Raw genomic sequence first — 17,701 nt, forward strand, 5'->3', positions numbered from 1 at the left:
CTGGGCCAGGCTGGACTAGAAGGTGAGCCAGGTACGAAGATAGAGGCCGGGTCAGGCTAGGATGTGAGCCAGGTATGAAGATAGAGGCCGGGTCAGGCTAGGATGTGAGCCAGGTATGAAGATAGAGGCCGGGTCAGGCTAGGATTTGAGCCAGGTATGAAGATAGAGGCCGGGTCAGGCTAGGATGTGAGCCAAGTATGAAGATAGAGGCCAGGCTGGGTTAGGAGGTGAGCCAGGTGAAACTCCTCCCAGAGATTTGCATATGATTCCCTGCCAATTTAGCGGATCTGTCCTCAGGTGCAAAAATATAGAGAGATGTTTTAAACCCTGAAGTGTTGTGCCTACCTTAATGACGAGTGTTTTTACCTGTGCTAGTACTCACTCACTCACTCACTCACTCACTCCCTCACTCACTCAGTCAACCACTCACTCACTCACTCAGTCAACCACTCACTCACTCACTCATATAAAGGATCTAGACACCAGTAGGAGGGTCATATATGTAAGGGAGAGGAGGGGGGAGGGGGTGGGGAGGGAAGGTAGAGGGGTGGAGAAGGGGGTGGAAGGGGATGGGGAGGGAAGGTAGAGGGGGTGGGGAGAAGGAGGGGGAGGGGGGGTGGGAGGAAGGTAGAGGAGTGAGAAGGGGTGGGGAGGGTGGGGATTAGTATGTCGTTTATCTCAATAGTTCTTCTTTAAACATTCATTGATATGCACATAAACTTCGACGGACAAAACAAAACAACTCAAACAATGTATTTGTTTGATGCGTCGTTTCTGTCGTCCAGGAATCCCAAGTGAGTAGTGGGGAGCTGGTTTGTATTTCATTTGTTTTTTGGGGGACAATTGAAGAAAGCTCTGTTGAACCTGTTTCCGGAAGGGGTCTATGTGTCTGTCTGTCTGTCTGTAAATTGTCTTTTTTTATCTCTGTCTTTCTGTGTCTTCTCTCTTGTAACAATCTTTTGATAACAGGGAAGAAAGAGAAGGGAGAAAAGTCATTTTCAATTCCTAAACTCCCTAACTCCCCCAAAACTTCCCCAAAACTCCCCACAAAACCTCACCCAATACCCCAAATCCCCAACTCACTAAAAACTTCCCCCAAACTCCCCACAGCACTATGGAGGGGACAATACCTGAGGGAAGTAACGTGACTGACAGCTTGGTCACGTCTTCATGTTTAGGGTCAATCAACTGGTCATCGTCTTACATTGATACACAACACAGGTTCCCCTCACGCCCTCCTCTCCCCCCTCACGCCCTCCCTCTCCCCTCACGCCCCCTCTCCCCCCCTCATCACGCCCCCCTCTCCCCCTCACGCCCTCCTCTCCCCTCACGCCCTCCTCTCCCTCACGCCCTCCCTCTCCCTCGCCGCCCTCTCCCCCTCACGTCCCTCTCTCCCCCTTCCTTCCTTTCTCTCTCCTCTCTCTCTCTCTCTCTGCAGGCGGCACTACCCTGAGATGCACACACACCCTGACAGAAGACATGGATATACTAACAGGTTAGTGTTAGATTACATAGGGTTAGGTATGTTAGTTAGGTATATAGGTTAGGTATGTTAGGTTAGGTATACAGGTTAGGTATGTTAGGGCTAAGGTATGTTAGGTTAGGGGTATGTTAGGTTAGGTATGTTAGGGGTTAGGGGTTAAGGTATGTTAGGTTAGGTATGTTAGGTTAGGGTATGTTAGGTTAGGGTATGTTAGGGGGTATGTTAGGTTAGGGTATGTTAGGTTAAGGTATGTTAGGTTTAGGTTAGGGTATGTTAGGTTAGGGTATGTTAGGTTAGGGTATGTTAGGTTAGGGTATGTTAGGTTAGGTTAGCTTAGGTAAGTTGTAAGACACACACCTCAGATCATTATCACCGTAATAGACCAGTTTATACTGAATTACTGTCGACATTTCCTGATATAATGTGTTATTTTTTCGCATCCTAACATCACGTTTTACCTAATGTTTTTAATTCGTCATCCTGGGAATTAAATTCATCATTCTGGCTGTGTGTTTATCAATAATCACGTGTGGTGTTTTTTCTATTATATACAAGGTAGAATTGGAACGAGGTGTGTGTGTGTGTGTGTGTGTGTGTGTGTGTGTGTGTGTGTGTGTGTGTGTGTGTGTGTGTGTGTGTGTGTGTGTGTGTGTGTGTGTGTGTGTGTGTGTGTGTGTGTGTGTGTGTGTGTGTGTGTGTGTGTGTGTGTGTGTGTGTGTGTGTGTGTGTGTGTGTGTGTGTGTGTGTGTGTGTGTGTGTGTGTGTGTGTGTGTGTGTGTGTGTGTGTGCGTGTGTGTGTGTGTGTGTGTGTGTGTGTGTGTGTGTGTGCGTGTGTGTAACTTTTATTTTCCATTTAACACAACCACTTATACAATCGCCCCTTACTAACACCATTTAACAAGACCATTTAAACTCACCCCTTAACAACACGACCATTAACTCACCCCATTAACACGCACCCTTAAGATATAATTTATTGATCTCTGCTTCACTTGAGTGTCGCCCAGATCGATACAGCGGACCTTAATTAGCGATTCCCTTTGTCAGGTGAAGTCAGTTTAATGAGTTACTGATGGGGACTTCCAGCCACGATGTAACGTCTTAGAGTTAATTGCAAGACGAGAACAATTAACATAGGGAGTGAGTGAGTGAGTGAGTGAGTGAGTGAAGGAGGGAGGGGGTGAAGGAGGGAAGGAGGGAGGGGGGGAGGGAAAGAGTGAGTGAGTGATCATTATCGTTGCTCTTAACTCCCGGTAATGCGAGACAAACAGTGTTACACAGATATTTATAGATCCTACTTGATACATATCTGAAATTAATAATATCGAGGGAAATTCTGACTGTTTCAATGGCCATCAGTAGCGAGTTATTCACGGCTGGTTTATTCATTAATTCATCTCTATAATCCACCATCAATCAACAGGATTTTAACACTGAAGGGAATTATAGATGAAGTGATAACTGTGCGTGTTGTAGCCTGAATTATTGTTGTTGTTATTATGACTTATTATTTTTTTTACATTACTTGTCATTAATTGATATTGTTACGACCGTGTCGTATTTTTTTTATTTTTTTTTATATATAACATGTTCCATATTATTCCTGTAATGATGTGTTAAATTTACTATTATATATTCTAGTCACCTTACCCTGTGCTGTTAAGGTTTTAACTGTCATTATTTGTTCAAGCCCATCTTGTTTCTTCATTTTGTATTGTAACCAGCATTCTTTGTTCTCTAACGACCATCTGCATCGTTAAACGACCCACCGGCGGGTCGCGTGGCGGGAGCCGACCTTATATATAGGACCCACCAACTGACTTGAGTTAGTTCAGTCCTCTTGTCATACAGTTCACATCCTTTGAGTGTCACTTGTTACTTATACTTAATTTATTTGTGTTGTTCCTGTCGTCACCAATGTGGTATATCTATGTGAGTACCTATTTATGTCTCTATTTATGTCCATCAGTATTTGTTTCGTTACATTTAAGTAATTCAGTGTTGTTTCACGTTAGTTAATTTCAGTGTTAGTTTTTATATGTTAATGCAGTGTTAACGTAATCCAATGCTTTATTTTTATTCTTTTGATGTTTCGATGTTTAGTATCATTTGTGTCTTAAAAGTTTCGATGGTGAATCAATTTGTTGTGACAGCCTACGAGGCTCTTTATTGTGTTAATATTTAATTAATTAAATTCTTAAAGGTTTGCTTTATTTATTTTTATTCCCTTTTAATTTACTTCACATTTTTGTTTGGTTACGCCTAGAACCTGGATATTTAAGTAAATTAAGAGACGGCGTAACAATATTTAAAATTAATTATGACGATATTTTATGCATTATTTAAAGTGATTAATTTCTTGGTTTATAGGATTTCCTTTCTATATAATTTTTTTCTTCTTTAATTTCCTTTCGTTTTTCTTTGTTTTCCTTTATTCCTCTTCTTGACTTCTTATCCCTCTTTGCTCCTTCCTTTCTTAAATTATCTTTATTTTCTCTTCACTCTCATCTCTCCCCTAATCTCATCATTAATTTCTGTCCATTAGATTCGACTTTTGTTCCCTCGACTGCCCTTCTTCCCATCTTTATCACCTCTTATTAACCTTTCTCCCTCTTTCGTATACCTTTCCACCTATTAACTTCTGTCTCTACTCTTCTCATCCTCCTCATACTCTTTCTCTAATCCCATTTTATTTCCTCTTATCGTCTCTTTCTTCATGACTTTCCATCCGTTTCCCTTTACCATTTTTACTTATTTCTCACTTTAATTCCTCTTTTTTTTCTCTATTTCCTTTCTCTCTTCCCTCTTGCCCTTTCAGCCATCTGCCTTATGCCTTAACAGTCTTCCTTTCAACAACTCTCTTGACCTAGAAACTTTACCTCGCGGTTCTTGACTCAAAATCCGGATTCAGAAGATTTTGTAAATATTGTTTTTCTTATTCCTCTAACCCGTCCTAAGTGAATGTATCTAGTTAAGGTAGTTATACAGATTCTAAAAGTTAATGTTGTTTTGTCTTAACTGGTGCTGTATTAAGGTCTTTAGTTAAGGTAGCGTCAAAGTGTAGTTTTGATGCCATTATTTAGGTTAACTTTATGTTTTTGCTTACATGTGTTTGCTAGATGCGTTCGTGAGTCATAAACATAAGATAAAAGTTTATTCTAAGATCATAAACACCTGTACGCTTATTTGTCCTCTTAAATGTTGCTAAAACAAATGCAGCTAATTAAGGTAGAGTCTCGGTGTAAATTTGGAACCATTTTGGATGCTATTTTCAGTGTCTTGGCCCATGTGATTCAGGAGGAAGTGTTCTCTCATCCTCAGTTACGAGGATAATAATTTAACAAACAAACCCATTGAGAATCTGGGGAGAGGTGTGTGACCCAGGACGTCTCCCCCAACACTGTCGCGTCAAGCATCAGTCCCCGGGGAGGTGGCGGGTCGTGTCCTCTCCCACGTACAAGAAAACGCCCGTGTTCTCCATCTGTTCATCTCCCACTGTGTATGTAAAACGCGCGCTTTCATCCTCCTCCACCGCCTCCTCATCCTTTTCCTTCGCCTCCCCATCCTCCTCCCCTCTTCCTGCTCCTCCTCCGTCTCATCTTCCTCCTCCTCCTCCCCTCTTCCTGCTCTTCCTCCGTCTCATCTTCCTCCTCCTCCTCATAATAATATCCATTGGATTAACGGAGAGACATATCCTTAGTAAGTCCATTGGATCAACTACTTAATCCATTCAGTTCATACACACACACACACACACACACACACACACACACGTCTTATCCCAATAGCAACCTCCTCATCTTCGTTCTTTTCTTCCTCCTCCTCCTTCTCCCCTTCCTTCTTTTTCTTCCTCCCTTCTCCTTCTTCTCCTCTCTTCTTTCCCTTTTCTTCACTTTCTTCCCCTCCTTCTTCTCCTCCTTCTCCCTCTCTCTCTCCCCTTTCTTCCCCCTCCTTCTTCCTCCTCCTCCTTTCCTTTTCTTCTCCTCCTCCTCTTCCTCTACAGAAATATCCTCCAAGGGTAACAAAGCATCCCGGAAGCCTCTACAGCGCTCCTCCCCCCCTCACGGAGATATAATTCACAGCCTCACCTCTGTGCTAAAGGGAATGACCTGGGCTGGATCCTGACCCCCCACCTATCCCCTCTCTTCTTTCCTCCCTTCCTCCTACCCTCCTCCTTCCTTCTTCCCTACTCCTCCTTCTCCCCTTCTACAGCTTCCCAACAAACCGATCGATTTTCTGTACCTTTGTTGTATATTATTTATGTGTTCTCTCCATCGTCTGTTTTGTCGATGTTTCTGTTAAGTATTTTTGTTTAAGGAAATATAAGTTGTGGTGAAGAATGCAAAAGCAGACTGCAGACTAACCTCACCTCACCTCACTTCACCTAACCTCACCTCACATCACCTCACCTCACATAATCTACAACTAAATTAACCTATATTCCTAACCCATAATGTTCGTTCTCATTATTCCCTAATTAGTCAAGGTTTATCTGTTTTCCTCTGTTTATTTTTGTCTTTCTCTCTCTCCCCTCCATTAGGTATTCATGAAGGTAAATGTCATCTATAAATGAAGACAGGTCGCTTACATCATGGTGCGGGTTCTTACTTTATCCCGTTCACCAGCCCTAGGGGCGTCGCGCGGGTCGTTCTGGCCGTCGCGTGTGTTGCCAATCTCTCCCGTGATGATGATAATTTCCTAAAGGCGTTTATTGATTGTCTTGAAACTCGACAGGAACATTAATGACCTTACGAGAGTTAAGATGAGTTGGGTAATAAGTTTAATTCGAGTTAAAGTAGAGAATTGCCGGTCTGTTTTCCTTATATGAGGGATCCTTAACCTCCTAAATAAGTCGTGGTAACTAAGCAACATTCTTTCTGGATCGAGGTCCTGACAGTACTTTCCAAGGGCGGAACAAAGTGGGGTTCTGGGGGTCCGGATCCACCCTTTTCACCAGAAAATTCCGATACTTTTTCTTTAATGCATTATTGTCCTCAGGCATTTTTGTATAATACAAAGTATAGTACATGTAAATAGTAAATACAACCTTGTAGCAGCTTGCCCTCGGTACACTGAAGCACGTTCGGGTATTCTGGCAGTGGTTTGGTGTGAGTTCCTCGTGAAATAGGGTTGTTGTCAGTGAGCTCAAGTGACTCTGACCTCCATTAATTGATTATTAGTGATCTCATTTAAGTGAAAATAAGTGAACTCGGGATGACGTCACCAGCAAGCCAAACAGTGAGTATTTTGTACTAATTTTGTAATACTGTAGTCAAGATGTTGTTCCAGCCCAAGCAGCTACCCAACAACATTTCTCCATAGAAGATAAAAGCTTTATTACCCCGAGAAACAGACATAAAATGGAGGCGGAATACTTTTTTTTACGCTCTATCAGTTTTGACTTATGAAATGGGTGATTAAAATAGGACATAATCGTAGTATATTAGGTGAGGTTTGGTGAGTTGTGAAAGATTATAGACTGTAAGAATATTTTGTCACCTGATAACTAATTGGTGGCTAATGACGTTTTGGGTACCAGTGATGTGATAATTGAAATTTCTTTAAATAAAAAAAAAAAAATCGTCAGATTAATTTCAGGAATGTTGTGTTCTAGTTGTTGGTTGAATCTGTTCACGCTGATAGACTGTGTCACTTGGGGAGCAGTGCCCAAGACGTACAACCACTGTACTGTGGTGGGGTGGGGTGCAGTGCCCAAGACGTACAACCACTGTACTGTGGTGGGGTGGGGTGCAGTTTGAAACATGCACAACCTGATTTATGATTTGTGTCGGGTTGATTTTTTTTTTATCCACAAAGACAAAATTGAAAGTTACTGTGAAATAAACATAAAGACAATGGTTAAATTAACCTTCAATATCTTATAAAGTTGTGATAAACTTCAGTACAATACAACTTTAATTTATCAAGCACAGATAAATTACATCTGCATTTTAGTGCAATACATGCACACACTATCTTTTAATGAAAGATAATGACCCATGTAATTTTTTCTGCTTAAGTTAAATGTAAAGTTTATTTTAGATGGAGGTAAAGTTCATGTTTATATTTTAGTGCAACAGTTTTGTAAATTTATTTTCAGGATCAGCTAGAAAATTATTTGCATATGAATTTTGCTGCAACACGTGCACATTTATTTTTTTTAGGTGAAGAAAGAGAATCCTGTATATCTTTTTGTTCAGGACAAACGTAAAGTTTTGTTTTTCATGCGAAGACTGAGTAGATAAGTATTTCTGAGAGATTTTTTTTCTTTACGGATGAAGAAACGTACAGAGGTGTATCTTATTGCAGCACAATCGAAAGAAAAAGTTCAAATATTTAATGAGGCTACATGGAATTAAGGCTTGTTCTGGAAAACCTTTTATTTTGCTGCCGTGTGGGCAAATAATTCCTCCGATGTCCTCTCCTGGCTGTCTCCCACGTGTTCACGATGTTGGTTCTGTTACGAACCACGCCATCTATTGTCCTGATCTACCTACCCAGCACTACGAACCACGCCATCTATTGTCCTGATCTACCTACCCAGCACCACGAGCAACGCCATCTAGGGACGAAACACGAGTATGACTCGTCTTAGTTACCACTCCCGGGTTTCCCTTCTCCATATCCTGGTTGTTGCGTCACCTCCTCAAAATATTCTTTGTCAGCTCCAATTCGATGAGAGGGCAGTACACTCTGGGAAGTGACCACAGGATCACCTATTCTGGAAACCTACGGCACAGTGACTACCTACCGTCTTCTACAATACTCGGCCTTGCTCGTCAGCCATCTCAGCTCCGCACTTAGGTATTTGTAATCTTATATTGCCTCCCCCACGTCCACTTGCTTCAAATTATTGTATGTTGTATAAATATGTATATACTGTTAATGTTTAGGTTAAGTATGGTTAAGGGTAAATTATAGAAAGCTGAATATTTTGTTAAGGAATTTATGGTACTTTATTATACACAACAAAAACTCGCATCCTTTGTCTACCCTTTTATAGTCCGATTGTCTTTGTTTTTTTTTTTGTTGTTGCCTGTTGGGATCTGGGTAGACTTTTAACTATATTCTAAATCCCCAACCCGTAACAGTTCACAAATATTCAATGGGGTTTATATCGGCCTCCTTACTTGGCCAATCCAGCAGCTGTAAGGTGCTTTGGCCAGTGAACCACTCTGGCCGTATGGCTGGGATACTAATCATTAACAAACACAATGAGGCCGGGAGGAAAGGGAAGTTATTTTTCTGAAGGGAGAGATGAACACTGTTGTGTATATACTTTCTCACAGCAAACGTTGCCTTCAGTTTGGGTTACAACTCGTACATCACTGCAGGTGACGTGCTCACTCTGCGCCTCCTCGTATATGTGTGTAATAAATGCGTTGGATTCATGAGTCGACCCTCTCGGGGATCACACCTCACGGAGAGAGAGGACTGACAACTCTCAGTGTACCAGTCGGAAGAGTTCCCAACTGTACAGACTCGTATATACATGTATTAATGTCTCGCGGACATTAATTTTATATAAATTTGGGCTGATTTACATTATGTAAAATTCAGGAGCTGTGAGGTGACATGATGAGAGCACGTGATGGGTAAATTCCGCTCACAAGGTGTGTCCTCGGTCAGCCATCCTGGGCAGCTCCCGGCAGCAGTCTCCACTCAGATCTCATACTAGTCAGACGTTCTTCAGAGCTTATCTAAGATAGCTACGACACACACAGTTACAGTGACTATTTTATTAAAAAAATGGAGTATCTACACGGTCCCAAAGGATATTCACTGTACTAGTCACTGTAGCTGTGAGTGCTGGAATAAGACGGACGTAGGTATCTTAGACAAGCTCTAAACAACGTCTGCTCGTTACATAATACACATACTGTATATCAGCTCAAATTTATATAATATTAATATCCATGAGGCAGGGGCTAATACATACATTGACAGGCAGATCGAACGCATTCCCAAAGGTGTATCATCCGTGTGGCTCAAACAGCTCACACACACCTGAACATAGTTTGTTTACCTTAAGGCCATCAAGTTTGCTTCCTGGTGTCAGTGTGTCTACATGGCTCGGCATAAGCTGTCTAGTTCGGTCTTATACACTTGAGTGAGTCAATCGTGAGAGTGTGGAGTGTCCTTGACGGTTGGTAGTCATTGATTTAAGAGTGATACTATTTCTTCTGTTTTCATTGCGTGTTTAAAGTATAGATTTTCGTCGTTATCCGTTTGTTATTTGCGTTTATCTTTTTTGTGTGAATTTATTCAGTTTCTTTGATCAAGTTAGGTTAGATTACGTTAGACGGGTTTAGGTGAAGTTAGATTAGGTTAGAGAAGACTATACAGGTTTTGGTTAGGTTAAATTAGACTGGCTTAGGTTAGGTTAACTTAGATTAGTTCTTTATGGTTAAATAGAGACAAAATATAGCTGTAAATACTCTGAGGATGTATAAACAAAGCTCTCTCTCTCTCTCTCTCTCTCTCTCTCTCTCTCTCTCTCTCTCTCTCTCTCTCTCTCTCCCCCTCTCTCTTGTGACGGGTGGATCAAAGGACAGAAAAACAGAAGAGAAAGGGGGAGATACAAGAGGCGAGTTTAGTGCAAGACGGATGTTGAAAGTGACAGAATAGTGCTGAGACAGGTGTAAAAAGTGACAGAATAGAGCTAAGACAGGTGTATTAAGTGACAGAAAAAGTTTAGACAGGTGTATAAAGTGACAGAAAAGTACTAGACGGGTGTAGAAAACAACATAAAAAGTACCAAAACAAAAAGGCAGCTATCAACCCCCCCTTTCCCCCTAAAAAAAACACTGCTCACACCTCCACAACCCACAACACACACAATAGTACACCAGAGGCCAACATTACACTCCACCGCATGTATTAATGTGAGGTTTGTTGGGCTGAAGAGTGGTAGTGTGTGTGTGTGTGTGTGTGTGTGTGTGTGTGTGTGCAAGAAGTCCTGGGACGTGGTGGCCTGCTGAGGAAGGGAGGGAAGGGGGTAGTGGTGAGGTGGACGGTGCCTACAGTGTAAAGACATCAAGGTCTCTTTTGAAGGAGCACAACATTTCTCTTGAAGGACCCGAGGCAAATGCCAGAGGCCATCGAGTGTGTCAGATCGGTGCCACACACACACACACACACACACACACACACACACACACACGCACACCTCCCTCAGGGTAAGTGTCAGTGGGTGGTGTTAGTAACGATACAAAGAAACCCACTGACAAAATGTGCTACTGCGAGGACACGAACTCTCTCTCTCTCTCTCTCTCTTCCATTCTATTCACCTTTACTTATGCTACCATTCTCTTTTCCTTTGTCTTTTTTCCCTTCATATCTTCCCTCTGTTCCTTCCTTCCTTTATAGACTATCTCCTGGCTCAGACTGTCTGGCTTGTTGGCTCGTGTACAATCTACATGTTTACTCCCCCAACACGACCAGGTGGCGGCTCTGACCTGACAACACTGCTGATACCATAACATCCCTTGTTCTACTGGTAACACTGCAACATTTCCTTAGCTATTCTGGCAATACTGCTCTTACTATAATACTCCTTACTTTGCTGGTAACACTTATTTACCATTATTACCTTAAATAGTCTGATAACAGTTCCTATCATAACTACCATAACACCCCCTTGCTATCTTGGTAACACTGATTCTACTATAACACCCCATTGAGTACAGTGTTACCAACTCTTGGCTTAGTAGAACCAACTTTTCATTGATTGACGATAATAAATAAACAAGTCACCTAGTGATTGATTAAGTGAGAGAGTAAGCAAGAAAGTAGGATCTTAGCAAGTAAATGAGCAAGTCAGAAAATATTATAATTTCGTAAATAGTCAAAAATAAATAAACAAGAAAATAAGTAAATAAATAAACAAATAAGTAAAAGTAAGTAAATAAATAAACAAATAAGACAATTAGACAAGTAAACAATTAAGTAAGTTATTGGCCTGGTCCACACACTGGCTACCTCACTCAGTGTTTGATGCCGTGTGGACAGTAATGTCTGGTCTCTGTCAAACCTCTGACTCAAACCCTCCTCTAGGCTTCACCTCCCTCCCCTATCCCCCTTAAACCCCCATATTTAAGGGTTTCAACTCTCTCTAATCCCCTTAGATCATTCTGTAAGGGTTTCAAAGGGTTTCAACTCTCTCTAATCCCCTTAGATCATTCTGTAAGGGTTTCAAAGGGTTTCAACTCTCTCTAATCCCCATATTTTACATTCTAAGGGTTTCATGTTCACCTAATCCCTTATATAATTCTATCTAAGGGTTTCATGTCTCCCTTACCCTTTAATCTCATCTGTGTAAGGAATCCAATCCCTCTTCAAAACCACCTTAATCCCCTTTTATCTTAATGGCTATCCCTTAATCCCCCCTGCTCTCCTCCCCCCCCCCTATGTATGAGCTTCACACACACACACACACACACACGCACACACACACACACACACACACACACACACACACACACACACGCACACACGTACTATCTACACAGGGTTGATCGATCAAATAGACCTTCGGGAGACATCAATGACCACACAGAACCTTGAGCCGATGTGATGCTTTTTTGTTACAGCGCCTCAAAACACGACTGTATAGGTGGGACTCACTCTGTCTCTCTCTCTCTCTCTTATCTCTCTGTTTCTCTCTCTGTCACAGCCCGTCTCTCAATTTGTCTGTTTGTATCTCTCACTGTCTGTCTCTCTCTCTCTCTCTCACCTAACCTAACCTAACCTAACCCTGGGATCACTTTCAATGTTCTATACAAGGTAAGACGCGTCCATCGATCCAGTATTACCAGTATTCTCTCTCTCTCTCCTCTCTCTTCTCTCTCTCTCTCTCTCTCTCTCTCGGTACCTGCCTGGCGAATGGTTCCTGGTCAGTCCGCAGGTTTTTGGAAAGAGCAATGAGTCTATAATATTCAGTATGTCTATTGTACACACACACACACACACACACACACACACACACACGCACACACACACACACACACACACACACACACACACACAAAACACACACACACACACACGCACACACACACACACACACACACACACACACACACACGCACACACACACACACACACACACACACACACACACGCACATGTAGGATATTCCTTTTTCTGTGTTGGGGGGAGAGGTTGTTGGGGGAGGAGGCTGTTGGGGGGGAGGAGGTATTTTAGGACCACACACTACAGGGGGAAGGTTAAGCTATAAATGGGTTATTGTTGTGAAGTAAAGGGTTGTGAGTCGTCATGAAGAAGTGAGGGTTGTTATACGTGCGGGGTTGTTATACGGACTAGGTTGTTATACGTGTGGGGTTGTTATACGGACGAGGTTGAACGCATGAGGTTGTTATACGCATGAGGTTGTTATACGCATGAAGTTATCAAACCTAACTAAACGCAATCGGATTCCATTTTGTCATTAAGGACCTGTAACCTAACCTAACCCACTATATTTGTATTATTGAAACTATGGGTCTGTTTCGTGGGTTCAAATGGGGAGAGAGAGAGAGAGAGAGAGAGAGAGAGAGAGAGAGAGAGAGAGAGAGAGAGAGTTGTGGTATGTCATCATGAAGGCTGAGTTAGTTCAGCTCTTGAATCCTGTGGATGAAATGGACAAATTTTATCAAATGTCCATTTGAAAATACACACACTCAGCTGGAGATGAATGTCAATAATGATGATTTGGGTGAGTGAGGGGAGGGTGAGTGAGGGAGAGGGGTGAGTGGGAGGGAGAGGGGTGAGAGGGGTGAGTGGGAGGGAGAGGGGGTGAGTGAGGGAGAGGGGGTGGGAGAGGGGTGAGTGAGGGAGAGGGTCGAGGGAGAGGGGTGAGGAGGGAGAGGGTCGAGGGAGAGGGGTGAGTGAGGGAGAGGGGTGAGTGAGAGGGTGAGTGAGAGAGGGGGTGAGTGAGGGAGAGGGTCGAGGAGAGGGGTGAGTGAGGGAGAGGGGCTAGTGAGGGAGAGGGGGTGAGTGAGGGAGAGGGTCGAGGGAGAGGGGTGAGTGAGGGAGTGAGGTCGAGGGAGAGGGGTGAGTGAGGGAGAGGGTCGAGGAGAGGGGTGAGGAGGGAGAGGGGTGAGGAGGAGAGGGTCGAGGGAGAGGGGTGAGTGAGGGAGAGGGGGTGAGGAGGGAGAGGGGTGAGTGAGGGAGAGGGTCGAGGGAGAGGGGGTGAGTGAGGGAGAGGGGGGGTGAGTGAGGGAGAGGGGGTGAGTGAGGGAGAGGGGTGAGTGAGGGAGAGGGGTGAGGAGGGAGAGGGGGTGAGTGAGGGAGAGGTGAGGAGGAGAGGGTCGAGGAAGAGGGAGCTTGGGTTATGGGGAATTTTGATCTCGTAAAAATCTTGCATTTGCACTAACAAGCATAATGGTTGAAGATTTACAGGTGTACAGGTAAAACGTGTCTACTACAGGGGGATGAGGAAGGAGAGAGAGGAGTTGGGGAATGGTGAGGGATTGTGAAGTGAAGGGGATTGAGGGGTGAAGGGATTGATGGGTGAAGGGATTGATGGATGAAGGGATTGAGAAGTGAAGGGGATTGAGGGGTGAAGGGGATTGAGGGGTGAAGGGATTGAGAAGTGAAGGGATTGAGAAGTGAAGGGATTGAGAAGAAGGGATTGTAAGGGATTGATGGGTGAAGGATTGAGAAGTGAAGGGATTGAGGTGAAGGATTGAGGGTGAAGGGGATTGAGGGGTGAAGGGATTGAGAAGTGAAGGGATTGAGAAGTGAAGGGATTGAGAAGGGGTAAATATCTGGGATAAAATGGAATATCCTAAAGGGATTTGTGGCTCCTGGCGCCCATACTGAATGTCTGTTGCTCTGTCATAAAAATGGATTTTTTTTCTATACTAAAAAACTTGACGGGTTTCTCTATTGTTCAGTCTGTATTCCGTCCGCTATACGTACACGGGATGGTTTTGACGATTGTTAAAAGTACTTATTTCTTTTTGACTAACTCTGTATTGTGTGTGTGTGTGTGTGTGTGTGTGTGTGTGTGTGTGTGTGTGTGTGTGTGTGTGTGTGTGTGTGTGTGTGTGTGTGTGTGTGTGTGTGTGTGTGTGTGTGTGTGTGTGTCTGTGTGTGTGTGTGTGTGTGTGTGTGTGGTGTGTGTGTGTGTGTGTGTGTGTGTGTGTTGTCTGTGTGTGTGTGTGTGTGTGTGTGTGTGTCAAGAATATACCTTCATTCAGTCAGTCAGCTATAAGAGGTCATCAGACTGACTGACTTACTCAGCCAAATAAAATAAAAATACCAGACCACTTGATTCCTTGCCTTACTTGAACACTTAACTTGAGGGTAAATACTTAACACTTTAACACATTACACTTAGCACTCGACACTTAACACTTACCACTTAAAACTTTACACTTACCACTTAACACTCACCACTTAACACTTTACGCCTAGCACTTAATACTCACCACTTAACACTTTACGCTTAGCACTTAATACTCACCACTTAACAATTTACACTCACCACTTAAAACTTTACACTTACCACTTAACACTCACCACTTAACAATTTACACTCACCACTTAACACTTTACGCTTAGCACTTAATACTCACCACTTAACACTCACCACTTAACACTCACCACTCACCACTTAACACTCACCACTTAACACTCACCACTTTACACAAGTTTAGAAACTCCTTTTAACTTTTATCCCCCACGTTAAGTGAGTGACTGAGCTATACACACGGACTTAAGAGGGATAGTTTGGGAGTACGTCTGGGATAGTTAGCTGTAGCTGGGATAGTTATTGTTGCTGGGATAGTTAGCTGTAGCTGCGATAGTTATTGTTTCCAGGATAGTTAGCTGCTGTTGGGATAGTTAATAGTTATAGTTGCTGAGATAAATAACTGTAGCTAGGATAGTCACTTCATTGTAGAGTATAGTAAGGAGGGTTTGGCTAGGTTGGTTAGGAGAGTCTATAATCGATTTAAATTTCCCCACAAAAGTGAATAATATCAGTGTATATTTACTTACTTATTTCCTTCACTTCCATCCGAGTTATAGAGAGGAAATAAATGGCTCAAAGTGTCAAAAAAACAGACTAATTAGAAAACAAAATTACAAAAAAATAAGATTAGTCCATTGATCATTATTCACCTCATTTTAATTTTAACTTTTATGTCATTTTTCTACACTCGTCTTTGTTTCTGTTGTTTTGTACATATTTTGCTTTTGTTGACCTTTGAAACATCCTATACAACAATGGGTTAAAGGGAAGAATATAACATAGTTTTATATTTAGTTTAAGTAAATCACAGGACTAAAATGTTTGGGAAGTCTCGTTAAGTTATTATTTCACATACGAGGTGTGACTCTCGCTCACTCTAACATTCTCTCACACATTATGCGTCTCCTATTATCACACACACTATGCGTCTCCCATTCTATAACACACACTATGCGTCTCCCATTCTCTAACATACACGCACACACTATGCGTCTCCCAGCCCCCTCTCTCTCTCTCACACAAGCACTACGCGTCTCAGTTGTACACGGTGTAAACTCTGGCCCGTGTGATAGTCCCGCCACTGACCTGCTGCTGTCCCAAATTACCCTTGCAGGAACCCCGACCACACGCTCACTCAGTCTCATCTTCACAAGGCTCTGGGATCCTCTCTGTTGTACTTGTTGTGTCGGGGCATTATTGAGGAGGCCTTGTCCGGCGTCCTGAGTGAAGGCATGTGTGTGTGTGTGTGTGTGTCTGTCTGCTCACCTGTTCGATGAGAATTCCTACACAGCAGCTCCCTTCGTGGCTACCAGCAGCCTCCATGAGTCCTGGACTAGCGACGCTCACTCACACCTCCTCTAGATCCATATCACTTCTCCTCCAGTCCTCACTCTAGTGATCCCTTGTTCACTAATCGCTATGGAAGTTACCAAGAAAAGGAGGTTAACTTAGAAATCCGGATGGCAGAGAGTAGAGGCAGGTGGGAGGGAGGCAGGTGCGTCGTCACAGTGAACACTACGCGACAATTGCAGCAACACTAGGAAGGGAGGAGATAGGTAGGCTATCCCCTGCCAGCCATCCGTCCGGCCCGCCACACCCAACAGGTCCGTCCCCGCTCTCTCCCAACACTGGCGACACCCGTCCGTTGCCTTGCTACCTGGCAGGTCAACGCTCCCCCCTCCCCTCCCTAAGCTCACCCAGGGCCTACCTCTCCCTCCCTCCCTCACCACACCTCCTCCCTCCCTCCCTCCTCACCACACCTCCTCCCTCCCTCCTCCTCACCACACCTCCTCCCTTCTCCTCACCACCCTCTCTCCTCCCTCCTCACCACACCTCCCTCCTCTCTCTCCTTCCCCTCACCACACCTCCCTCCCTCTCTCTCTCTCCTCACCACACCTCCCTCCTTCTCTCCTCCCTCACCACACCTCCCTCCTCTCTCTTCCACCACACCTCCCTCCTCTCTCTCTCCCTCGCCCCTCCCTCCCTCCACTCGACATAGCCTAGCTTAACACACACACCTCTTCACCACCACCCCCTACTCCACGTCCGCCATGCTATCATCGACAGGTGTCGCTATCTGTTTGTTGTAACCTCGATATCGCTGTTCTCTTTATTGTCGAGTTGTGTTTATTGCCAGCAAGATATTTTGATTGGGATTGGATTTTGCCGGAGTTTACTGCCTGTACCGGGTAACACGTATACTATATACAGTTTACATTTTGGGGGTCGGGCTACCGTAAACTGGTGCTATGGAGAATCAATTGCACACACTGCAATAAGTAAGTCAATAAACACCGGTATAAAATATATAGATAATTTCTGGCGTTTATTGCCGACTCGTCCTGTAGAGATCTGTTGCCATTGGATGATATATATGTGTACATAATGGTCTTTAGATTATTGTTGGTTAAAAAGTTGTTGCCAGATTAATGAGAATATCAACAATGAGGATTAGACCTGTTATATAGCGTGTTAATGACTGATTATGTTGATGTGTAGCTTGGGAGGTGGTGGTGGTTGTGGTGGTGGTGGGTGGTGATGGTGGTTGGTGATACGGTGGGTGTGGTGGTGGGTGGTGGTGGTGGGTGGGGGTGTTGGTGGTAGGGGAGGTGTTGGTAGGGGAGGTGTTGGTGGTGGTGATAGTTATGGTGGTGGTCGTGGTAAGATATGGTGGTAGTGGTGGTGGTGGGTGATGTGGTAGGGTGGTGGTAGTGGTGGCTGGTGATAATGGTGGTGGT

General features: G+C 43.7%; 1 protein-coding gene across 1 annotated transcript in view; it reads right to left on the reverse strand.

Annotated features, from left to right (window-relative positions):
* LOC121878426 (muscarinic acetylcholine receptor M3-like) overlaps positions 1–16,572 on the reverse strand; it is a 37,562-nt gene extending 20,990 nt beyond the window's left edge. Inside the window, exon 1 of the mRNA XM_042384658.1 lies at positions 16,230–16,572. The gene's annotated coding sequence lies outside the window, so the exon portion shown is untranslated. The remainder of the gene's footprint in view (positions 1–16,229) is intronic.
* Between the last annotated feature and the right edge of the window lie 1,129 nt (positions 16,573–17,701).

The sequence above is a fragment of the Homarus americanus genome, unplaced genomic scaffold (genome assembly GCF_018991925.1).
Source record: "Homarus americanus isolate GMGI-L3 unplaced genomic scaffold, GMGI_Hamer_2.0 scaffold41027, whole genome shotgun sequence".
Taxonomy (NCBI): Eukaryota; Metazoa; Arthropoda; class Malacostraca; order Decapoda; family Nephropidae; genus Homarus; species Homarus americanus.